Source organism: Budorcas taxicolor, chromosome 5 (genome assembly GCF_023091745.1).
Source record: "Budorcas taxicolor isolate Tak-1 chromosome 5, Takin1.1, whole genome shotgun sequence".
NCBI lineage: Eukaryota > Metazoa > Chordata > Mammalia > Artiodactyla > Bovidae > Budorcas > Budorcas taxicolor.
Window position 1 is genome coordinate 95,409,697 of NC_068914.1, and position 25,506 is coordinate 95,435,202.

Consider the following 25,506-nt stretch of genomic DNA (forward strand, 5'->3'; position numbering starts at 1 on the left):
TCATGGTCTGGGTTTCCAAGAAAATACCCTACGTACAGAGAAATAAGAATCTGCCTGAAAATGGTTTTGGCACCATGTAACCTTTATGCTTTGTGATTGTGAAACCTTGACTTTTGTAACCCAAAAATGAAGCCTGTTTAGTAAAGGGGATCTATTTTGTGTGTTTTGAAACTTAGGTGCAATGTTCCCTGGAAAAAGCTAAAGAAATGTATATGCTCAATGCCGTTTTAAAATAAAATATTATATATATATGTATATAGGATACCTTTAGCAAAATTTTGTGTCACTTCTTTCAATTCACTAAGAAGTTTCTTCATATCAGGTAATGGAATGAGATGAGAGGGTCATGGCCTCATGGGGAATTGTCACCTGTGAATAGACTCAAAAGAAAATCAGATGGGAATGGATGCCAACACTGTAGGTCTTCACAGGAAATCAGTAGTCAAGACTATATATTTCACCAGTGCCTCTGAACTACCATGGACAGTGCTCCCAAGAACTACTCCAAACAGGTATTTCTTTTTTTTTTTAATTGAGGTATAACTGACAAGCAACACTGTATTAGTTTCAGGTGTACAACTTAGTGATTTGATGTGTACATGTTGTGAAATGAGCACATTAAGTATAGTGAATATCTGTTACCATGCGGTGCTGTGCTTAGTCGCTCAGTCGTGTCCGACTCTGCAACCCATGGACTGTAGCCCACCAGGCTTGGGGATTCTCCAGACAAGAATACTGGAGTGGCTTGTCATGCCCTCCTCCACGGGATCTTCCCAACCCAGGGATCGAATCCAAGTCTCCCACATTGTAGGTGGATTCGTTACCACCTGAGCCACCAGGGAAGCCCAAGAAGACTGGAGAGGGTAGCCTATCCCTTCTCCAGGGGATTTTTCCGACAGGAATCAAACCAGGGTCTCCTGCATTGCAGGCGGATTCTTTACCAACTGAGCTACCAGGGAAGTCCATCTATTACTATATACTATTGCAAACTTTTTCCTTGTGATGAAAACTGTTAAGATTTACTCTCTCAGCAGCTTTCAAATATGCAATATAGTATTATTAGCAAATAATATGTAGTTACAGTATAGGCACCATGCTGTATATTATATACCCAGGGCTTATTTATTTTATAACTATACCTATTTCACCAGCTCCCAACTCTGTGCCTTCTGCAACCATCTGTTCTCTGTATCCAGAAATTAGTTTTTTCTTAATTATTTTTTCAGAATGCACATATGAGATCATACAGTATTTGTCTTTCTCTTATTTCATAAGATATAGCATAATGAATGTAATGCCCTGAAGGTCTACCCATGTTGTAACAAATGGCAAGATTTAGTTATTTTATGGCTGATTAACATTCCATTATATCTATCTATAAAAATACATACATACCACAATTTCTTTATCCATTCATTTTTTGATGGACATTCAGGTTGTTTCCTGCAGTAAGAAATGTGACAGTGAACGTGAGGGAACATTTAGGTCTTTAAACTAGTGTTCTCATTTATCCTGGAGAAATGCCCAGAAGTAAATTGATGGGTCACATGGTCACTGTTCACTTGCTCAGCCGCTTCCAGTTTTTTACAACCCCAGGGACTCCAGCATGCCAGGCTTCCCTGTCTTTCAGAGTGTGCTCAAACTCATGTCCATTGAGTCAACGATGCCAACCGACAATCTAATCCTCTTTTGCCTCCTTCTCCTCCTGCTCTCAATCTTTCCCAGCATCAGGGTCTTTTCCAAAGATCTGACGCTTCACATCAGGTGGCCAAAGTATTGGAGCCTCAACTTTAGCATCAGCCATTCCAATGAATATTCAGGGTTGATTGCCTTTAGGTTGGATCTCCTTGCAGTTCAAAGGACTCTGAAAAGTCGTCCCCAGCATCACAGTTCAAAAGCACCAAATTCTTCACTGCTCCACCTTCTTTATGGTCCAACTCTCATACCCACCCATACATGACTACTGGAAAAACCATAGCTTTGACTAGACAGACTTTTGTTGACAAGTAATGTCTCTGGTTTTTAATACTCTGTCTAGGTTTGTCATAGCTTTTCTTCCAAGGAACAAGCATCTTTTAATATCATGGCTGCAGTCACCGTCCACAGTGATTTGGAACTCAAAAAAGTAAAGTCTATCACTGTTTCCATTGTTTCTCCATCTATTTGCCATTAAGTGATGAGACTGGATGCCATGATCTTAGTTTTTTGAATGTTGAGTTTTAAGTCAGCTTTTCCACTCTCCTCTTTGACCTTCCTCAAAAGGCTCTTTAGTTCCTCTTCACTTTTTGCCATTAGGGTGGTGACATCTGCATATCTGAGGTTACTGATATTTCTCCCAGCAATCTTGATTCCAGTTTGTGATTCATCCAGCCTGGTATTTTGCATGATGTACTCTGCATAGAAAAATAAGCAGGGTGACAATATACAGCCTTGATATACTCCTTTCCCAATTTTGAACCAGTCCATTGTTCCATGTTCAGTTCTAACTGTTGCTTCTTGACCTGCATACAGGTTTCTCAGGAGACAGGTAAGATGATCTGGTATTCCCATCTCTTTAAGAATTTTCCACAGTTTGTTGTGATCCACACAGTCAGAGGCTTTAGCCTAGTCAGTGAAGCAGATGTTTTTCTGGAATTCTCTTGCTTTTTCTGTGATCCAGCAGATGTTGGCAATTTGATCTTCTGATTTCTCTGCCTTTTCTAAATCCAGCTTGAAGTTCTTAGTTCATATACTGCTTAAGTCTAGCTTGAAAGATTTTGAGCATTACCTTGCTAGCATGTGAAATGAGCACAATTATGCAGCAGTTTGAACATTCTCTGGCATTTCCTTTCTTTGGGATTGGAATGAAAACTGACCTTTTCTAGTCCTGTGGCCACTGCTGAGTTTTCCAAATCTGTTGGCATATTGCACACAGCACTTTAATAGCATCATCTTTCAGGATTTTTTTTTTTTAAACTAGGAACTTTTTTAAATCAGTTACAAACTAAATTATAAATAATGTTAACAGCAAGAACACTCAAGGACAAAAGGTGGGAGAAGAGAAAAAAATTCCTAAAAAGAAAAAAAAATTTTTAAATATGTATTTGCATTACAAACCCCAAGGTGCACATGGCAACAAGTCCCCACCCATTCCCACTTAAAAAACAACTATAGCCTGAAATATAATCGTTCATCCTTCTTTTAAATAAATACTTTTTCCCCAATGTTCCCACTCAGTTACTGCCCTGAGTTTCAGAATTCTCAAAATGATGTCTCAACCTTAACTTTTACTCTTACGGGTGGCCTTCAGAGGAAGATGGGACCTAGCACCTTAAGAATCTTGAAGAGAAAAATTCAAACATCTTTCACTTGCTTCCTAAGGTGAAGGTGAAGTGCAGTCCCTGTCTCAGAGCCTCCTAGACACATCTTGCCCATAGGAGGGACAGGCAAGAAGCCTAGAAGCCATCATTTCTACTGCAGCCCCACCAGGACTGCAGAGACTGGGAGTCTTAAGTCTCCCAGATGTTAGGTGAGATGAAACACTAAAACTAGGATATAAACCAGTTGGATCTATTTTTTTTTTAACCTAATTCTTTGAAACAGGTCCCTCCATCATGTTTTTGTTTTGCTTGGTTTTCAGAGGTTCCAAATTAGCCCCCACTGCTATAAGTTGGCCTTACACAGTGGCTCCGAAGGCTTGGGGTCTCTATCATCCCAGATACAGAAAATAATAATAGTGGGGCTTTCAGAGACTGGGATGGCAAACCTTATGTGGACGGAGGAGAAAGTCTTTTTATTTTGTTTTAAAAAAAAAAAAAAAACACCCAGCCCTCTTAAGCAATGACTAAGAGGAGGCAGAGAGGATAGTGGAGGCTGACTTCAGTGCATCTAATACTGAAGCGTCCTTTCAATTCCACCTATTTCTTCCCTCCACCCCATCACTCCAGAGTGGACCAGCTAAGAGGAGCAGGTGAGTGCTAAGGCGACCAGACAAGATCAGTGAGCTAAGAGCCCGGGCTGAGCCAGATCACACTTGCACTGGAGGAGAGGGGCTTGAGGGTAGGGGCTTGAGAAGGCAATCAGAGTGAAAGGTAAGGTACTGGCTTGGTCACATCCTGGAAGAAAGGGTGAGCCAGAGCTGCCTTGGCTGAAATCCGCTTGTTAGGCTCGTAGTGCAGCATTTGCGATAACAAGCTCCATCCATTTTCATCTGGGGTGGCACCACTTTGCTAAAATCTTGCCTGGCCCTCTTGGGGAAACTTGACTTATAATCCAGCATAGAAGTAACTCCTGGCCAAACCACCTCATCTGGGGTCTCCAGGGAAGAAAGATCCGGAAGAGTTAGTCAATCTCAGAATCTCCAGGGAATAGGGCTTGGCGAGTCACCATCTCAGCAAAGATGCAACCAAGGCTCCAGATGTCCACAGCTGTGGAGTAGTATTTGCAGCCCAGAAGGATTTCCAGTGCTCAGTACCACAGAGTCACCACCTCGTTGGTGTAAGTACGAACAGGGACCCCAAAAGCTCCGGCTAGTCCAAAGTCTGCTAGCTTGATGGACCCATCTGCATTGATAAGCAGATTCTGACGTTTGAGGTCTTGGAGCAGGACCCGATGAGAGTGGCAGAAAGCTAGGCCCTGGAGCAGCTGAACAAGCAGCTCTTTATGAGGGGAAGAGGAATGCCAGTGAGCACAGAGGCATCCATGAATTTCTTGAGATCCTGGTGCAGAAACTCAAAAACCAGGTAGAGCTTGTTTTCTGTGTAAATGACATCCAGCAGTTTGACAATATTAGGGTGATTAAGTTTCTTAAGCCGAGAGATCTCCCATATGGCAGTACTGGGTACACACACCCTTTGTCTCAGTGTCCAGGCGGATTCTTTTAAGTGCCACTACTTCTCCCATCAACTTGTTTTTGGTTTTGTACACCACTCCGTACGTGCCCTCTCTGATACTTTTCCACTTTGGAAGTTCTCATGAAGCCTAGCAAGTCGGGTCAGCCTGGCCCTGGAGCGGGGGCCTGGAAACCCTGCAGAAAAGGGCACCCAGCTCTTGGGGGCCGAGGAGGGAAACAGGGCCCAGCAACAGGACTGGAGGTAGGGATGGATCGCAGTGTATCTCTCGCTCTTGTCAATTTATCCAACTTGAAACAATATTGCGACCTCTGCCCCTCCTCCCCCAACCCAGTTCCCTCCTTTAAGGATTTTAATGGTAGTTCTATTTAATTTTCTGAGGAACTTCCATATTGTTTGCCATAGTGGTGCCATCAATTTATGTTCCCAACAACTTTTTTCTCCATATCCTTGCCAACACTTACTGAGGTCTTATTGATAATAGCCTTTCTGAGAGGTGTGAGTGGATATCTCATGGTTTTGATTGGCATTTCCCTGATGATTAGTGATGTTAAACCTCTTGGCATGTGTCTGTTGGCCATCTGTATGTAGTCATCTTCAGAAAAATGTATATTCAGATTTTCTGTCCATTTTTTTAAATTGATTTTAAGCTGTATGAGTTCTTTATATATTTTGAATATTAACCATTTATCAGATAAATGCCTACAATGTGCAAATATTTTCTCCCATTCAGCACTTTTTCATTTTGTTGATGGTCTCCTTTGCTGTGTAGAAGCATTTTAGTTTGATGTACAGTCACTCTTGTTTATTTTTCCCCAGGTGCCAAATCCAAAAAAAGTTTGTCATGGCCAATGTCAAGGAACTTACCACCTGTGTTTTCTTCTAGGAGCCTTGTGGTTTCAGGTCTTACGTTCAAGTCTTTGTTTATGGTGTAAGTAATCACTTGGTTTCATTCTTTGGCATATGGCTGTCCAGTTTTCAGTATATCATTTGTTGAAGAGAGTGTCCTTTCCCCAATGTGTATTCTTGGCTTCTCTGTTATGTAACTGACCCTATATGCATGAGTTTATTTCTGAGCTCTCTATGCTGTTCCACTGGGCTGTGTATCCGTTATCAAGCAATGTTATACTTGTATCAGGGAGCATGATGCTTATAGCCTTGTTCTTCTTTCTCAATATTGCTTTGCCTATGTAGGGTTTTTGTGGTTCCATATAAATTTTAGGACTGTTTGTCCTATTTCTGTGCAAAATGCCATTGGAATTTTAACAGAGATTGCATTCAATCTGTAGGTGCTTTAGGTAGTATATTTTAACAATATTAATTCTTCCAGTCCATCAGCACAGTATATCTTTCCATTTATTTGTGTCTTAACTTTCTTTCATCAGTGTCTTATAGTTTTCAGTGTACAGGTGTTTCCCCTGCCTGGTTAAATTTATTCCTAGAAATTTTATTCTCTTTGATGCAATTGTAAATGGGATTTTTCCTTTAATTTCTCTTTCTGATAATTTGTTATTAGTGTATAGAAATGGAACATATTTCAGTTTACTAATTTTGTATCTTGCAATTTAGTGAATTTATTTTTTAGGAAGTCTTTAGGTTGTTTTTTTTAACATATACTGTCATGTCATTTGCAAATAGTGACAGTTTTACTTCTAATTTGGATGCCTTTTCTTTCTCTTGCCTTCTAATACTGTGTTTAATAAAAGCGACAAGAGTAAGCATGCTCATCTTGTTTCTAATCTTAAAGGAGAAGTTTTCAGCTTTTCATCTCTGAGTGTGGTGTTAGTTATGGACTTGTTATATATGGTCTCTACTGTGTTCAGGTGAATTCCCTTTATACTAATGTTGTTGAGTTTTTATCATAAATGAATGTTAGAAATTTGTCACATACTTTTTCTATATCTATTGAGATGATAATATAATTTTTATCTTTCATTTTGTTACCGTGGTGTATCACCTTGTTTTGAAGATGTTAAACCATCCTTGCAGCCTTGGAATAAATCCCACTTAATCATGATGTATGGTCCTTTTAATATATGGTTGAATTTGGTTTACTAATATTTTGTTGAGGATTTCTGCATCTATGGTTACCAGGGATATTGGCCTTTAATTTTCTTTCCTTGTGATGTCCTAATCTGATTTTGGTATTGTATTAATTCATCTTTGAAAGTTGGTTAGAATTCACCAATGAAGCCACTTGATCCTTTTGTTTTTTGGAAGGTTTTACTGATTCAGTCTCCTTACTAACAATTGGTCTGTTCAGACTTCCTATTCCTCATGACTCTGCCTTAGAATGTTTTATGTTTCCAGGAATGTAGCTGTTTCTTCTAGGTAGTTCAGGTTGTTGGCATGCAGTTGTTCACAGTAGTGTCATGAACCTGTGTATTTCTGTGGCATCTGTTGTGATGTCTCCTTTTAATTTCTTTCAGCCCTTTCTCTTTTCCTCTCAGTAAGTCTCACTGAAGATTTGCAACCAAAGACCATCTCCTGGCTTCACGGGTATCTGCTATTGTCTTCTTAGTCTCTATTTCATTTGTTTCTGCTCTGATCTTTGTTACTTCCTTCTTTTTACTAACCTTTGTTTGTTCTTTTCAATTCCTTGAGATACAGTTAGATTGTTTATTTGAGATTTTCTTGTTTCATGAAGTATACACTTGTCACTACAACCTTTCTTCTTACAACTGCTTTTGCTTCATCTCATAGGTTTTCATACATTTTATTTCCATTTTCACTTGTCTCAAGGTTTTTATGATTTCTCTGTTGACCTATTGCTTTGTTTGGTAGCTTAATTGCCACATATTTGTGAATTTTCTGATTTTATTCTTGTAATTGATTTCTACTTTCATAGCACCATGGTGAGAAAATATGGCTGATATGATTTCAGTCTTCTTAAATTTGTTAATACTGTTTTCTGGCCTAAAACATGATCTATCCTGGAGAATGTTCCATGCACACTGGAAAAAAATGCATTTTGTGTTGCTGTTGGATGGAATGCTTTATTTCTGTTAAATCCATCTTGTCTAATTTGTCATTTAAGGGCATATGTTTGATTTTCTGCCTATGAGTGATTTCTGTTGATGTAAGTGGGTTATTAAAACCCCCTACTATTATCGTACTGATGTCTGTTTCTCTCCTTAGGTATGTTAGTGTTTGCTTTGTACATTTAGGTGCTCCTATATTATGTGCATAAACATTTACAAATGTTACATCTCCTTGTTGAATTGACCCTTTTATCCAAAGAAGTATTCTTGAGAGGGCTAGTGACTAATATCCTTGCTGAAGACAATTAAGACTCAAGATTCCCCTCTGCCATTTAAGCATTTTAAGTAATTACAAACTGTTAGTAAAATGTAACATACTTTAGAGAAAAGTTACCTTAACAGGTGGGATAAGACATCAAAAAATGCTAACAGCTTAGTTCTAGAGTCCAGTAAGTTAAGTAACTTAGAGAATACTGACACAAAGTTAAAAATAATCAGAGTACTGATCCATAAAAGAGAGCTGAAAAGCAGACTATAGATCATCTAAAGCCTAGTACAGAAGAGCTGACTAGATAAGAAATACTTATATTAAAAATGATTCAATTACAACATCCACCCAGCTCTTCTCACCTTTACTTTTACCCTAATGCTTATCACACCTCCTCCCCTCAACAGTAGAAACCCATGTAAAGAGTCCATCTTTGGATTAGATACCTTTAGATTTTTCTCTGTGGAAGATGGAGGAGTCTTAGCATTCTCTCACGATTAGTGCTTAGCATATCAGTTTACCTCTTGAAAGCTGCAGCAGATTGTCTTCAAAGCTGGCTGCCAACTATGCCTTCTATGTCAGTGTGCAAATGTTCGTTTTCTCATCAAAATGCAGTGTTTGTATACCCATCCATTGAACTGGTCTGGCCTGTGACTTGCGTTGATTAATAGAATGCAGAAATGACATTCTGAGAATTCCAACCCTATGTCTCTAGAGGTCTGTAGCACCTGCTTTCACTCTTGGAAACCAGCCGCCCTGCAAATGTCAGACTAAATTACTGAGTGATGAGGCCACCAGGGGGAGAACCTAAGTGCTCCGAAATTGGGAGCAAGCCCATCTTTGATTCTCAAACCCCACTTGAATCACTCCAGGTGATATATTAAGAGAGAGGCCCAGCCAGCTCTCAGCTTTCAGGCCATTCCAACAGAGGTCACAGACATCCCAGAGCAGAGAGGAACCATCCACACTGAGCCCTGCCCCAATTTCTGATGCACAGAAACAGGAACAAATGGTTGTGGTTTCAAGCAGCTAAGATTTGCGTATTTTATTTATACAGCAACTGACAACTGAAACAAAGTACAGATAACCTGGCTCTGCAGGATTTGGGATACAGTGATTAAAATTATAAACTAAAAAAGAAAATGGCATTAAGGAAGCATATATGTAACTTGGGAAATAATCCTCCGTTTGGAACCTGGCAGAGTGAATATGGGGAAAGCAGACTTCCAGCAACAATGCAGAGACTCCAACACCACACAGTAGCCCACGTGGACAGACAGTTGTCAGACAAGAGTCCTTCAGATTCTGAGTTGCCTAGCAGTTTGTGTGTCTTTTAGACAGCAATAACCACAGCACATATTACTGTAATCCTTTATAGTTTGACATACATACCTACTTTGTTGTTTTTAAATGCTCACGATCTTTACCATGAAAAGGAAAAAAAAAAACCAAAAACCAACAAACAAAACCTGTTTGTGGGAGAAAAGCAAAACGGGGCGGGGGCAGGGGGAATGTCACCTGAATGTGGAAGAGCTCACCTCCCATTTAGCATTTTGTACCTAAGGAAATAAAAAAACAAAGCAAAATAATGCAGAGACTCTAACTGATGGGTATGATGACATCATGGCAAGGGTTCGCCACACCTTGCTTTTGCTTCTTTGTGCAGCTTATAATCATTAGTAAACTAGGAAAATTATGACTGTTGGGGCTATGAGTGTAGAACAGGGAAACAAAGGTCTTTAAGTCCTCACTCATGATAAGCCTATCTCATGTTGTACCATTCATGACCCTTGGGAGAGTGAAATAGTTCTTTGGCTCCCAAGACTGTTGCTTATGAGTGTTAGCTTATATTTGAAGGAAAATAAAATTTTTAAATTATGGGTATGAAAATTTTTTTTTAAATTCTCAAACTCATTTAAAAATCCCTATCTACAAAATACTTCAAATTTGTTGCCATCCTACTTTTTTTCCTTTAATTAAACGAGAGGCCAAAGAATAAATTATATATCCGAGCAATCTGTCTGCCTTTTTAATTGCTTTCTCTGTCATTAGAGCCCTGAAAAGACTGCTGCTCTCTTAGTACATTTCCCTATGTTTTTGGCCTCGTATCTTTCACTTCTGATGAGGTTTTCCAGTCACCTAACCTCCTCTGGTTTACTGATTCCGTCTTCATGTGACTGAGCATGAAGCAGGGAGCCGTGCACCCTGATTGCCTTGCAAGGACAAGATCTGATCGGTTTGCTGATCCAGCGGGACAGGTCTTTGGAAAGTGTGAGTGAAGATCTGGTGGATAGCACTCTTCTGAAAGGAGCATACACATATGAGCTTTCTCTTTTATCCTTGTTTAAAATTTTAATTAACAAATCTAGTCACAAAAAAATAAAAGCAGATTAGCTTATTCAGAAGGCACTGTTGGGAGATGGGAGTGGGGTACTGTTGACATAAGGGCAGGAAAAACGTGAAGCTGCAGCCGCAAAATGTCCCGAAACAAGTCATTTCACACTCTTTAAGCACCCTGATTAAAGAGCTGTGGAACTGAGAATAGCAGTCTCAGTAGTTCTGAATTAGACAGTCCTACCTCCCTTTTGAGTTTGGTCATTGAGGAAAATAAAGTTATAATATTCTGGAGAACAGTGAAATTTCTGATCTCTGTCCTAGGTGGAAAAAAAAATTCTGATTCCTGGAAGTTCTAAACATTGAGTCAGGGGACATTTGGCCAACTTACCAATGTACAATAGAACCTGAAGGAAACAGAGTGCTTGTTTTTATACTTAGGACCACCATAAGTGCTATCATGATTAGCACTGTATGCCTTAAAATACAGTGCAAACAGATGCAAATAGTCACTACAATGGGCTTCCCAGGTGGCTTAGTGGTAAAAATCCGTCTGCTAATGGAGACACAGTTCAATCCCTGAGTCAGAAAATCTGCTGGAGAAGGAAATGGCCACCCACTCCAGTACTCTTGCCTGGAAAATCTCACGGACAGAAGGGCCTGGGAGGCTTTAACGTCAGTTAGGTCTTTCCTGGGTTTGCACATTGCCCTGCACATGTGCAAAAACTCTTATGTCTTCAATAATATGCTATGGCTTTTCAAAGCCTTCTATGGACATCTTCACTAGCTTTTCCCCTTTTTCGGTATTTTGGTCAGCTTCTTGTGAACCTCAACGGGTATGACTGCCTTAGATAGCTGTGATGTTGCCGATTGTTTTTAACTACCATCTTGGAGATAGAATTCTTTACAGAGCTGTTTACAGGTAAAATTAAGTGCTGAGAATGCGGGCCATTCCAGAGAGTGAGATTCAAATAGTGACTATTCTCTGGGGCTGGGGATTTTGGGGGAGCTACACATGCAATCTGCTAGCCTGCTGGACCTCAGAGATACTGTAGTCACAAGGCTGTTGTTGCTCAGGGCTACCACAGGTGCAGAGAGAGCACAAAGAAACTGGTTCAGCTTATGATTCGGCTTTTGTTACCGAATAAACACTCCTTGGATTCTTGAAATCCTCTGGTGAGTGTCCAGAGTTCTGAAAAAGGTGATCTGAGGCAACTTTTACCAGTATTCTTTGCTTATATGGAGTAATAGATTTTCAGGTCATTATTCTGCCATTCTAGAAGCACTTCTCCAGATGAGGAAGCAAAGGTCCAGGAAGGCTAAGTAGTTGCACAAGGACCCAGAGCCAAGCAGCACTAAACACAGGATTTCAAATCCAAAATTCGACTTTACACTCAACTCCCTCCCGCTCCAACAGTTTTCTGGAACTTCTCATCAGAGAAAAAGCAGTGGTTACAAAACCTCCATCGCCTACATACATGTTAGATAGCATTTTTAACAAAGCCCTTTCACATTGATCTCCAGTCTTAAGCTTTGAACTTTGTACTAATTAATCAGTATCATCACACCCACCAATATCATCATCTATAAAATGTATTTCTGCCACAGGATCTTATTTCCCTCTCCAGTTAGACTCTATTCAGCTGGAGCTCTATGCCGGCATCTCCTTAGCACTTATTATGAAGGTTTACATTGGCAAGATTTACTTTCAGGATGAAATTGAGTACCAGAGTCAAATATAAGGCCCTTACCCAAGCAGAATAAATGGTGTGTGCTACCCCAGGGGTATTAGCCATGGTACCTGAACTTTCTATACATTTTTCAGCTCTTCATGCTTAACAATTAACAGCTGAAGAAGAGGATATACCCAGGGTCTGGAAGAACTGAACAAAATTCTGTTCAAATTCCTTTGAACAAGAAGTGTGCTTAAAACATTGTACATTCTTGAGCACAGACCTGTAATAAAAGTAACAGTGAAAGGTAAATCTTTTACCATGGTCCCCAGCTGCACTGTTTATTACAAAATCTGAAGTGTCAGAATGGAGAGTCATCTGCGGTGGTATCAATATTACGGCTCTTGACATCTCTCTTTATGGGCACAGTTGACCTGAAGTAAGAAAACCGTTTCCCATACTAACAGGGTATTTTTCAATGATCTACTTGACCTCTCCCTCTGGGCTTAGCAGTCAGAGTGGTAAGATGACATTTTTAGCAGAACAAAACCCAAAGAATTTAAGCTTAAGGGAACCCAAATCCAACAACGTGATGGCAACATTTAATTAGTTAATACCCATCTCTTCCTGCAGGGATTTTAGTACCTGTCTGCACACTAAAATCACTGGGGAGCTTTAAAAAAAAATTCTTAAACCAATTAAATCTGAATCCCTCCAGGGAGGGACCCAGCCATAAGTATTTCTGAAACGTTCTCCAGTGATTCTAATGTGAGAACCACTGTGTAAAGACATTAAGGACATACACACACACACGCCAGAACTAGCTTTGGCCAATTTCACGAAGTATAAGACATCTACTTAAATCTGAATTTCAGATAAAGAACTTTTTAAATTATAAGTATATCCCATGCAACATTTGGAACATAATCAAAACATTATTTGCTGTTCCTCTGAAATTCAAATGACTGTCCTATAATTTTTCTGTAAAACCTACACAGCACAAAACTGAAAATTAAACAGTAGGGGCATGAATAACACTCTACCAACAGAGAAATTTCACTAGTTGGTAATTTTGTATTTAAAAAAAAAAAGATCACCTGGAATATAACAAAACTGTGCTGGGCCAAAGCCATCCCAGGTAGTTTCCAAGTCATGGAAGACGATGGAGGGCCACAGGAATGCTCCAGGCAGGTTTCCTTCGTGCCCATGTCAGTCTTCTGGGGCTGCCATAACAAAACACCACGGACTGGGTGGTTTCAACAGCAGAACGTACTGTCTCACAGTTCTGGAGGCTTCCAGTCCACAGTCGAGGTGTTGGCAGGGCTGGCTTCCCTGCGGCCTGGCTGGGCCTTCTTGCTGCCCTCACAGTCTTTTGCCTGTGTGTATGCGGCCAGGTCCCAATTTCCTCCTATAAGGACCCTAGTCCTATTGGGTTGGGCCCCACCCGAATGACCTCATTTTATCTGAGTTACCTCTTTGAAGGGGGAGTCTTGAAATACAGTCACATTCTGAGGTGGTGTGGGATTGGGTCTTTCAACAAGTGAACTGGGAGGGACACAATCCAGTCCAGAAAAGTGCCCCTCACTGGACTGCGGGGCTGGGGAGGCTGTGGGGTAGCCCAGTCTGAGGCCCTCCTCCCAGTGCTCTACCACCCAGGAACAGGGAAAGGAGACTTTCTGAGGGAAATGACAGAAATTAGGGTCAGGAGGGCAGGGGAAGCACCGCTGTTTTCTGGGAAGAAAGGGGTAAAAGCGATGCTATCATATGGGAGGAGGATTAGAGGAAGAGAAGGAGAAAGTGGTACAATCAGAGGACTATGTGCAGGAGAGAGAACACTGAGGAGAGGAGGAGAAATCACCATTTCTATAGCTAAGGGGAAATTCCTAGAAACTGAACGCCCCCAAAACCAAACAACATTGCTCCCTTTCCCCTGCTATTTTAGGGAGGAAAAAAAAAGAAAACCGGCCTCAAGTGTTAGGCTTTGCACAGGACTCAAGAGTCGGGCCGTCATTTTACCGAGCTCTCGGGCTTGGCCAGCCTTTAAGAGCACAGTCCATTGTCTCCCAGCAGTTGACCTGGGCTTTACTGCTCTCTGGCATGAATGTGCGTGGTGGGAGCCCCAGATGTGCCAGGCTGCTGGCGGGTTTTCAGGATTTGCAGGCACATGTGCACACGCACCCGCCTGCTCAAGGTTTCAGGCGGCGCCAACGGAAAGAACAGCCAGGAAGTTTCCCTCCCGGGAGTAGTCACTGCCAGTCCGTCCCCGGGGGATGCGTGGGCTACACCGGCAGGGGAGGCTTGGGCGGGTGGAAAGGGGCCTGGGGGAGGGCGGAATCTTGACCTAGGGGTTTGGATGGAGTTAATAAAGCACATCACTCTCCTGTTTCCTCACGTTCCACGTCTGCCAAGAGAGTGGTAGGAAAGGGGGCGGGGAACCGGCTAACACTGCAAAAGGAAATCCAGTCACAAAGCCACCGAACTTTTCCAGGGTGCTGAGGCACCGAGGTTCTCGCAGCCCGGCTTCTGGCGCCTTTGTCCCCGCGCCCATCGCGCGCTCTGGGCGGAAGGTCGCCGGCGAAGGCGGCTCACGGGCCCCAGATCGGCTGCCTGGCCCGGGGCCAAAGCTCGCCGTAGCCACTCGCTGCCATTCCGACGTGAGTGAAGCCTCCTTAGTAAGAGTGTAAATAAAAATCCGGGCTGAGAAATGAGTTTTCCATGCCAGCAATCACCGGCCGAACCTTGGCTGTAAATAGTCTGGCGGAGCGGCGCAGATGGAGCCCCCGCACCTGGGGGATCGCACCATCTCCGAGAAGCGCCGTGGCCACAGCTGGGCGCAGTCCAGACGCCGGTCCTCGGGGAGGCCCGGGGATGCTGTAACCGCAGGTAACGTGCCACCTCCCCTCCCCCGCGCTGGAATCATCTTAGCCTGCCTTGTCCTCCGGAGGACGGACCGCCAGGCCCCCTAATTTATGGTCATTGGTGTAATAGCTTTAACGTGATTTATCTGACCGCAGAGGAGATGGCAAACGCTTGGAGGAGAACGATTGGCCGGGCAGGCTTTGTGCATTTCTGATTGGCCTTATTAATTTCCAGCGGAGCTGAGGAGCGGCCTCTTGACTGAGCCAGGGAAGTCAACCTGGCAACAGCCTCTACGGAGAGTGGGTTGGGGCCTGGCAAAGGTTTAGCTTTGGCGGAAACTTAAATAATGTACTGCTTAAGAAGTCGAGGAGTCTGATAATGTACTGCTTAAAAAGTCGGGGAGTCTGACAGAATTTGCTAGCATACTGATTAAAGTGATTTAGTCTGAGAAGGTAGGGATCTTTTGATTGGACAGCTTCCTTATTCTTTTTTTTTCTTTTTGTTTGTATAGGCCGTGGGAGGTGGACGGGAGGAAGAGCAGGGAGATTATTTTTTTTGTTTTTATTTTTAATATTTGAGTTGGGGGGGCAGGAAGCAACACTACTTAGAAGAGAAGGAATTTGAAGGTATCATGGGGGCGGGGGAAGTGTTTCTAAAAATGCTGTACTTCACAATCATTTGTGTGGGAAAAAAAACGATTTGCCTTTTGAGTTCTCTTCAGACATCACAACTAGTATTTACTGAATAAGCACACCAATATACCACACTTCACAAGGTCATTACTCTGTTACTGCAGTAACTGTCATTTAAATGTCACCCTTGAGTGATGCAACTTAGTCCCTTGAATAAGAGGGACTAAATAAGAATACTGGGGGAGTTATATTTAGTGCAAACTATTTCCATATGAATGAATAACCCGTTCAGTAGGTGTGGATATGCAATTCAAATATATATATTCATTTACTGTATTTATTTGTGTGTGTGGGACTCAAATGTAGACACATAGCACTAGGCAACCCCCAAATACAATCCTTAATACTGTTCCTTTGGGGGACCAGAACAAAACCAGAGAGCACGGGAGAGGACGTGATTGCTTGGGGAGAGGGGCAAGTTGGTGTCACACGTGCAGTGACACACTCATTTCTTTTATTTATAGCTCTAACCAGAAAAATAGACTGGGAGCAGCTGAGTACCAATTTATTGTGCTGCCTGGACCAATGAGTGGTTGCCTTAAATGTCACTGAGTTGGAAGGCTGTGCATTTCCTTCACTGCCAGGTTACAAGAAGCTTTGAAGCAGGTCGAAAAGGCACCCAGTAACTGTCCTGCCACCTATCAAGGTGAGCAAGTGCAGTCCTGCCAGGTAGGGCTGGCCCAGTTGGGGATGAGAGCTGCCTGTCACCACTGACTAATCTCATCAAATGCTGCCTGAGTAGAAACGAAGGTGGCCCATTTAGTCCTATTACAAGAGCCAAGTGGAGCGGAAGGGTAAGGGTTGCCTTCCAGAGCCACAAAAATGGATTTGGAGGTTAGGAACAGTGATTTGTTTGGGCCACAGGCCATAGGATGTGCACATGACACACGGCTGCTGTGTCCAGCTCCCTAAATGTGTATAATTTCACTCAACATGAAATAAGTCCAGTAACAGGGACTGCTGCAGAGACTCAGAGGTTAAGAGTCTGCAAAGGTCAGGGAAGTTTTTCCAGGTTGACCACTGCAGTGGATCATGAAGGATGAAAGGGAGTTGGTCCAGGATAGAAGATGAAGTTCATGCTGACCATGGGTGGATCATAGAGCATAAGGGAGGGGGCAAAGAACAACCCTGTTTAGTGCCTGCTGACGATCCTGTCAAGTTCAAGCTGCATGTCATCTCTGTATGAAACTAAATGTTTATGAGATGCCAGAAATTTCACCCCCTAGTAAAGATTAGCAGTCACGTGTCTCCTAACTTTTTCAAGACCAAAAAGGAAAACCAAGTATGTTTAAGAACATCAAAGCCACAATGACTGCAGAGCAAGTCAAAACCACAGAAGAGAACTAAACTCTGAACTCTTGAGTATAACTGTTTTTAGCTCAAAATAATCCTCCACTAATCTGACATGTGACCCAGAAACAAACAAGAAGTGCAGTCTTCCCAGCCTTCCAACTGAACTCAGCCATGTTGGTCTCTAAGGAGAGAAAGGCTGGCCGCTGGGCAGTAGCGTTGCCCCTGTCCACACAAAGGTCTGGCCCTGCCTCTCCGCCTGCCCGGGCAGGGTGCTCTCAGGACGGGCAGGAAGCTCATCTGTCATCACAACAGAAATCAGCTCCATTGGTTTGCATTCTCTGGCTTACCAGGAAGCTCCTTCCCAGGCCACTTCAGTGGATGTTTCAGTAGATGCTTCTCTCCCTTCCTTCCTCAGCCTGCCAGCTTCCTCCTCCTCCTTCTGAACGGGTCACTGTCAAAGATGGAAATTATGACTTCGGAACAGACTACTGCTCTCAGATAAAGAAAAAAAGGGAAGCACCTCTACTGTCTCACTTCAGTCTACCTCACAGGCTGTGTCTCACAGCAATTCTGGTCTTCTCTACAAAGATGCAATGATTCTAATCTTGTCTCAAGCGAATACACATTCCCTCCATCATGGGTCCTGGGCCACCACAGACAGCATTCCCAAGCCCTCTATTCTCCTATGCTGTCCATTTCCTATCTGACCTGAAAGGAGCTCCTTCTGGTTTTGGCTATATTGTCTCAATACTCCCCTGTGCTTTGGATTTGAGCTTTTTCAGAGGCTTCCTTGAAGGAATCACAGTGCCTATATATCAAGGTCAGAAGCCTGTATAGTATTGCCTAGGGGCTTGCCAGTGGGTCCTGCACTTGTGAACAGCAGTTCCAGGTGACCCACAGGCCTTGGGGTTTTATTTATTCATTTTGCAAATGAAGTACAAGAACTCCTTTCACTTGTCCTAGGGGATGCGGCGAGAAATAAGAATTCTCTAGCCTCAAGCCCAGACCCTAAATGTGTAACCCTCACATGAGAGCCAACAACAGAGGTATGAAGAGAGCTTTGCCAAGTCAGAGAACGTGCAAGGAATGTGCAAGGAACGTGCAAGGAACGTGCAAGGAACGTGCTCTTCCCCGTGTGTTGGTAACAGCCCTCCTGTAGGAAGGATGAAGAGAAATCAAGGGAAGAAGGGTGGAAAGGTCACGCCAGCCAGGGGTGGACAACAAAGCTAAAGGGGGGGGAAGAAAAGTGGGACAGGTGGAGAGAAGAGACAGGGGGGAGTCTATGGGGCTGATTAGAAAAGAGAATAAACGGGAAAGCAGGACATGGACAGCACTGAAAAGGGGAACCAGTAATTGTCTCCACTACTACTCAGCTGCACCCAGGGCAAACAGCATCGTGACTATACTATGGCCATTTCACCAAAAGATGCTGAAGCTTCAGGAAACAAGTGACCTAGAATGCACATAATATGTTACTAAGAGCGTAAGGCAGATATAGAAAAAGGAAAAAAGACCCAGGCACTAATAAGCTGGGAGGAAAATACACTGAAATGATATTAGCTGTTGGTGGTAGGATTATGAATTATTTTAATTTTCTTTCTACTTATCTAGATTTTCTGTTCAATGGTGAGTGTGAATACTATTTTAAACAGGCTACTTACTAATGGAGTAATCTTTAATAAAACATATCCTGATAAAAGGGTTCCTAAAGCTTATTTAAGTTCATGATAATGGCATCTGATCCTTAAATAGAAAAGTGAAGGTAAAAAAAAATTGGACTGTTTCATTCAGTGTGTAGGTTTTCTACAGATTATTTGGGGGTATGTCTCATTCATACGTACGTAAACAGAGCAGCCACCTCACCCGCCCTCAGCACACAAAGGTAGAGACCAACCTATAGCCATCTTAGTATCCCCTGCCCCTAACACTACACCCCGCACAAGCAAATGCACATCCAATAAATGCTTAATGAAAATCCTAGGCCTTCTATCTTAAACCGGGAACTCTTTTCTCTTACAAGAATGACGCTCATACTTCAGCAGGCATCACAGTTATCTGGAAGACTTGTTCAAACACTGAATGCTGGGGGCCCCACTCCCAGAACCTCGAATTTCACAGGTCTAGGGTAGACCTTAGAATCTGCATGTCTAACTGGTTCCCAGCTGACACTGATGCTGCTGATCCAGGACCAGACTTGGAGAACCACTGCTCTGTCGCATACTGTCTTTGGGTGGATCTTGAGGGCTGCCTGCAACCAGACATACTTTCACAACCATGACTTGAAAGAATGCTCCAAGATACCATGAAAACTAACAGCTAAAAGAGCTGGCAGAAAGCTCAAAGAATGCTTTAAAACTCAATTCAACAGGTTATTAATTATATTTTGTCCAGGACTGGTACTTGAAGGGATCTCAAAAGACATATTTCCATTGCTTGGTATCTTCAAAGTCATGGAGTCCAGAACAGAGTATAGAAAACGGAAACTAATATGTACGGCTAGATAACAAAATGTGTGGTACTGAGAGGTTCTATGGTAATTAGAGAAGGGAAGGACTATTGTCAACTAGACATGCACAAAAAAGCTTTACCAAAAATCTACATTTGGGACCTTGGAGGCTGGTATTTAGGGTATGTATTGCTGTACAGCTAGTCACCCCAAAACTCAGTGGCTTAAAACTATAGGCTGATTGTACTTGACTGGGTGGTCCTGCCTCGGATTCCTTGAGTAGTTACAGTCAGAAAACAACAGGGATTAGCTGGGATTGGAGTCGCCTCAAGGCTCAACTGGGCTGGTTGGATAATGGAGCTTCTTCACTCACCTGCTAGTGCCTCAGCCTCCTCCACGTGGCTTGCTGCTGCTAAGTCGCTTCAGTGTCCAACTCTGTGCGACTCCATAGACGGCAGCCCACCAGGCTCCCCCGTCCCTGGGATTCTCCAGGCAAGAACACTGCGGTGGGTTGCCATTTCCTTCTCCAATGCAGGAAAGTGAAAAGTGAAAGTGAAGTCACTCAGCTATGTCCGACTCTTAGCAACCCCATGGACTGCAGCCTACCAGGCTTCTCCGTCCATGGGATTTTCCAGGCAAGTGTACTGAAGTGGGGTGCCATTGCCTTCTCCGCGTGGCTTATTTGCCTGTATTTATTAGTGGCAGTTCAGGGCTCTAAGGGATAGGAAACTGTCTTTTCTTAAAGAGTAGGCCCAGAATTGGCACAGTGTCACTCCCACCATAGGCTATTGGTCAAATTGGTCACAGGCCAGCCCAGGTTCAAGTGGGCAGAGGAATCTCTCTCCATGAGGGAGTGGCAAGTATACAGAGAAGAAACCAAGGAGATGGCAGCCGCCTTTGGGGACAAACTACCCTGGATGGACAGGCAGAGCAGACACCCAACAGCACGAAGATGCAAGTAATCAGATAGGGGCCTGGAGATCTGCAAGCTCCTATACGAGAAAAATCCAAGGAGTTGAGAACTGAAATGAAGTGTCTGTATCTGATAAACAATGGAGAATCACTGTAAGTTCTTAGGCAGCAAAAGTGGCTTTCACTCACGCAACACACCCACATGTATTGTTCACCCGATAGCATCAGGGCTGAGTGGTGTACAAACAAACATACACAAGGCAGGCACGGGCCAGCCGCCATGGATTAGAGTTTAGTGGGAGATGCACATGAGTGAATAGGCACTTACAGGTTGGTGTGATGACTGCTAACAAAGAGGAAGTGTGAGGTATTATGAGAGGATAAGCAGGAGGGAAGAGAAGGGGTAGCTCAGATAAGCAGGAGGGAAGAGAAGGGGTAGCTCAATTAAAAAAAAAATTCTCTCTAGGGATTTCCCTAGTGGTCCAGTGGTTAAGACTCTGCACTTCCACTCCACCGCAAGGGGTATAGTTTTGACCCCTGGTTGGAGAACCAAGATCCCACATGCCATGCAGCAGTGGCCGAAAAGAAAAGATCCCTCTAACAAAAGTTTCTGGGAAAGACAGAAGCCAAGGAGACCCGTTAGTGACAGGTGATTCAAATTAAGACACTAAATCTTCATCGCTAATGAATGACAATGCAGCCCGGACATGGAGCATACTTTGAACATGATGGGTGTTAAAGCTGTCACGTCGTCCCTTTTCAAGATTTGGTTCTGCCCAATATATAAAGGCATCTGGCGAAACTTGTAAAATGACCACAAGTGGCTGGAAAGCTACCAAGGCATTATTTGGCACACCTGGGAGATCACATCAAAGGCCGCAGAGTAGAGCATTCTTTCTCATGCCCTGGAAGCACCTCCCAGATTCCAAAGAAAGAGCTTATTGTCCTCTTGGAAGTACACAGAGTCACTGAACAACCTTTAGGGGAGGTATTTTAACTTTTTTGTTTTTGTTTTTGTCTAGATAAGCTCATGTCTTTAGGACAACACCTGCAGTAAATTGCTCATATGCTGTGACAAGGAAATAGACTGCTTATCATAATCCCCAAATCCCATTTCTCCACGAGAAAGCAGGGTTCACTAGTCCTTGCTACCCGCCTCCACTTCCTACACCTAGTGCGCTGCCAAATGCACAGTAGAGGATCAATGAGTATTTGACTAGCTTGAAGGGTAAATCAAATTTTGTACAGATCACAGATGGCGATGGGGCTAGGTACACCCCAAGTACTTAACTCTGCATCCCAAACTCTGCCAAGAGCTCTAAGTGTGCAGTTAACTATTTGAAGAAATGGAGAAGGGTCTGCTGTACCACTGGGAACACATGAATAACAGTTACACTCAGGCCTGGTGGAGAGTACACTGCAACTTTGCTAAAGAAAATGGCAACAGCTAAGTCAATGAGATGAGGTGGCATCTCCTGTTTGTCACCCTTCCCTTTAAGTATGTCCAGCCTGACTGTTTTCAGGCGTCTCTTTTCCTGTCTCCTCCTTCTTTCTTTGCTCACTTTCAATCAGGACTCTTCCCCAGAGACTATGCAGGTGTGGAGAGGAGGGAGGAAACTAGGAGGAATGTCCATTTTCCTCTTGCTAGCTTGGACCACTGCTAGCTCCCATCAGAGGAGAAGAGGGGAGCTGGAGAGAAGACCGCTGGTGAAAAGAGAAGCGGAGGCAACACAGGGGTGCAGGGAAGAACCCCGGACAGAGGCCGGGCAGAGAAGAGACAACGAGATGGGAACTGAAGAGACCACTCCAACCAGTGCTCAGGCAGTGGGCCAGCCTGGCCCATGGCTGACTTCCCTCTCCTTGCTTTTGGTTTGTCATTTCACTAGTAGCAGCACCTTTCTTGGAAGGAGGAAATTTGGGTCCATCAATTTTAGATATTTCGTTGTGCACAGTTAAATGCTGTATTAGTTTTCTATTCTACTATAACATTACCACAAATGTAATGACTTAAAACAACACAGATTTATTATAATTCTGGAGGTCAGAAGTCTGAAATGGGTCTCACTGGGCTGAAATCAAGGTGTCGGCAGGACTTTCTGAAGGTTCCAGGTTCCAAAGATACGTTTCTTTGCCTTTTCCAGCTTCTAGAGGCTACCTGCATCCCTTGACGCACGGCCTCTCTTCCTTCCTCTTCCCAGTCCGCTGTGGTTGATCATGTCCTCAGACCACATCACTCTAACCTTGAGTCCAGTCAAACCTCTTTCTCTTTCTGCTCCCTATTCCATTGTGATTCTATTGGGCTCACCAGGCAATACAGGATAATCTCCCTGTTTTAAGGGTAGCTGATTAGCAACCTTAACTCCATCTGCAATTATAAATTCTCCACATTGCCATGTAACCTAACAAAGTCACAGGTCCTAGGGATTATTAGCATGTACACTCAGGGGGTGGGAATGGATGGAGTTGTTCTGTGGATCACAAACACTGCAAAACCTTCCTGAAACTATACAGCTTCAAATCTTCCCTAGTTTTCTTGAAAAGCAAGAAGAACTCAATGTCAGTTATCTGTTTGTTTTTCCTCTTACAGGTTTGCTGGAGACAGAAGTAACAATCCTAACCATCTGTCATTTACAAAAGGGAAGATTTACTGCTTTTGACTAAAAAGACGCTTGTCACAAGAGCAATACTACAGCCTTCAGTCAAAGACAGGGCCCCTCCTGCAGGGGCTGCAGCAGGTCCCCTGGCTCCACTCTCTCACCAGTGCCACCCAGTTCTCTTCACCTTGAGAGGCAGTCAAGAGGATACAACACCTAACCAAGGGGCGAGGTCAAGACTCACAGTCCTGGGGGACCCAGGCATTTATTTGGGTCAGCTTTAGGGTTTCCGCAGAATTGAAAGGCTGTCATGCAAAACGACTCCTGGCCATTTATTAGTCGATCCAAGCAAGGTAACACAATTGCAAGCATGCTAAGAGGGGTACCCTAGTCCCAGGCAGGCTAGACTTCAACAAGATTTAGATTGGCTGTTGTTTTTGACAACATTGGGAGACATCACAATTAGGCAGAGGAGATAAACTGATAACATTATCACAGTAATTTTTTAAGAAAAAAAAAATTTTTTTTTTTTTTCTGAGCCATTTCCTGAATATTCCTTTAAGCTGGCAACAGAATCATTTCCCTGGTAACAAAAGGCTATTCTTAAAATGGTAAGGTGCATGGACAATTTCAGGAGCTTAGGATGGTTAACTGTTGTATGTGTGTTTGTGAAAGAGAGATTGATTGAGATTAAATGACTGTAAAAGCATGTGAAAGAGACCTTTTAGTCTATTAAAACATCAATAGCTACCATTTATAAACACCTTCCTTGTGTCAGGACTTTGCTGGGTATTTTATGTTACATTATCTGTGATCCTCAGAACCACCTTTCATGGTAGGTATTACAAACAAGGAAATTGACGATGAATGAGATTAAGAAACTCACCTGAGGTCACACAGCTGTTAAATAGCAGAGAAATAACCCTCTGGCCACCCGATTTAAAGCCCTTGCTCCCTTTTGCACAGAATAACTCACTGCTGGATCACCCATGCCTGTAAAGTAAGTGACAGCAATGGAAATATGTTGAAGGTCCACTGACAGGGCCTTCAAGTCCCCAGGTTCTGTCCACGCCACCTCAATCAACTAACACCCAGCCAGCACTGCCTCCCCCATTTCATGATTAGTGACCTGCCTGGAGCCCCATGATGAGTCTGCAGAATATAACTGCGAGGGCGCCCCTTGTTTCTGGTGCCAGGCTGCTGCTCCCCAAAAACGTGGCCATACATTACACAGGAAGAGATGAGGCAAACATTAAGAGGAAAGAAAGTGGAAACTGAGCAAAGAAGGGTGGGGGATAAGCGGGAAAGAAAAAGACAGAAATCAGCACATTCACTTGTGTAGGAATGAGTAGCCCAATTTTGCAGATGACTGAAAAAGTGAGACATGCTGTTTGCCATGGAAAGAGTACTGCCCTTAAAACTTGGAAACTTATTTTTTTTTTCGATTATTTACTTGGCCTCATTAGACTGCATCCTCAGAGGAGATATATCTTTGAACTCAAATTCAATATTTGACCAGACCAAACAACTATAAATGTTAATAAGAAACAAACAAAGCCAAAACCAACAAGAGTCTAAATATTATGGAAAATTCCTTTTGTGAGTTAAATTCACTTAGTAATAAATTCATTTTTAAGGTTAGATGGTTTCCTTTTTATTAAGACTTTGCAAGCTTTTATAGAATCAAAATTTACTGTTTATGGAATTCAATTTCCCTGAAAATTCAGCTTTATGTTTAAAGCTGAGAATGCATATGAATTCTGATACTATGCTGAAACCTTCAATATACGGTACGGTAAATCAGAGCATCTCCTAGGCCCCACAGAGTGCACACCACCCAACTGCTGTTGGAACCAGTCTAACAGAGTAAGTGACCTCTCTAATTTATCTTATCCACATAAACTAGTGGGCTTCCCTGGTGACTCAGTGGCAAAAATCTGCTTGCTAGGGGTCTGGCGGTGGCGGGGCAGGGAGGAGAGGTCCAGGTTCGATCCCTGGAGAAGGAAAGGGCAACCTATTCCACTATTCTTGCGTGAAAAACTCTATGGACTGTGGCCTGCCAGGCTTCTCTGTGGCCACAGTCCATGGGGTCACAAAGAGTCGGACGCGACTTAGTGACTGAACGACAACAACACAGAAGCTAGTATACTGGAGGAATCACACAGTGATGCTCATTAATACTGGTTAAATAAAGAAATGCATATTTATGTACACACACTCACTGACTCACAAAATTACACCAGCAATTTTCCAAGGCAAAACAATTCAGGTAAAACTGCCCTGCTCTTTTCCAGCACTCCTTCTTTCAAAATTCTCTTCCTTTTAGGTTTTCCTCTTCAATGTTGCTATTGACATTAATGTTAATTAGATGACAATACAAAATGCTGGGGAAGAGAACAAAGATACATATGAACTTAAGACTCCAAGCTTTATAGATGGAGTGGGACCAGGACAGATTTTAGCACCGTGTTCTCCCCTATACTATATCCCTAACAGATGGCCATTCTCTATTAGAAAAGAATATGAATGTCATTACTTGAGGATCAACTTGAGGGTCCTTACCTAAAATGGACTCAGCTGGCCTACAAAAACTACTTGAAATTTCAACTAATGCCACAGGGTAAA

General features: G+C 43.0%; 1 pseudogene; it reads right to left on the reverse strand.

Annotated features, from left to right (window-relative positions):
* Nucleotides 1–4,058: 4,058 nt before the first annotated feature.
* On the reverse strand, nt 4,059–14,633 carry LOC128048137 (cyclin-dependent kinase 2-like; annotated as a pseudogene).
* Nucleotides 14,634–25,506: the final 10,873 nt, after the last annotated feature.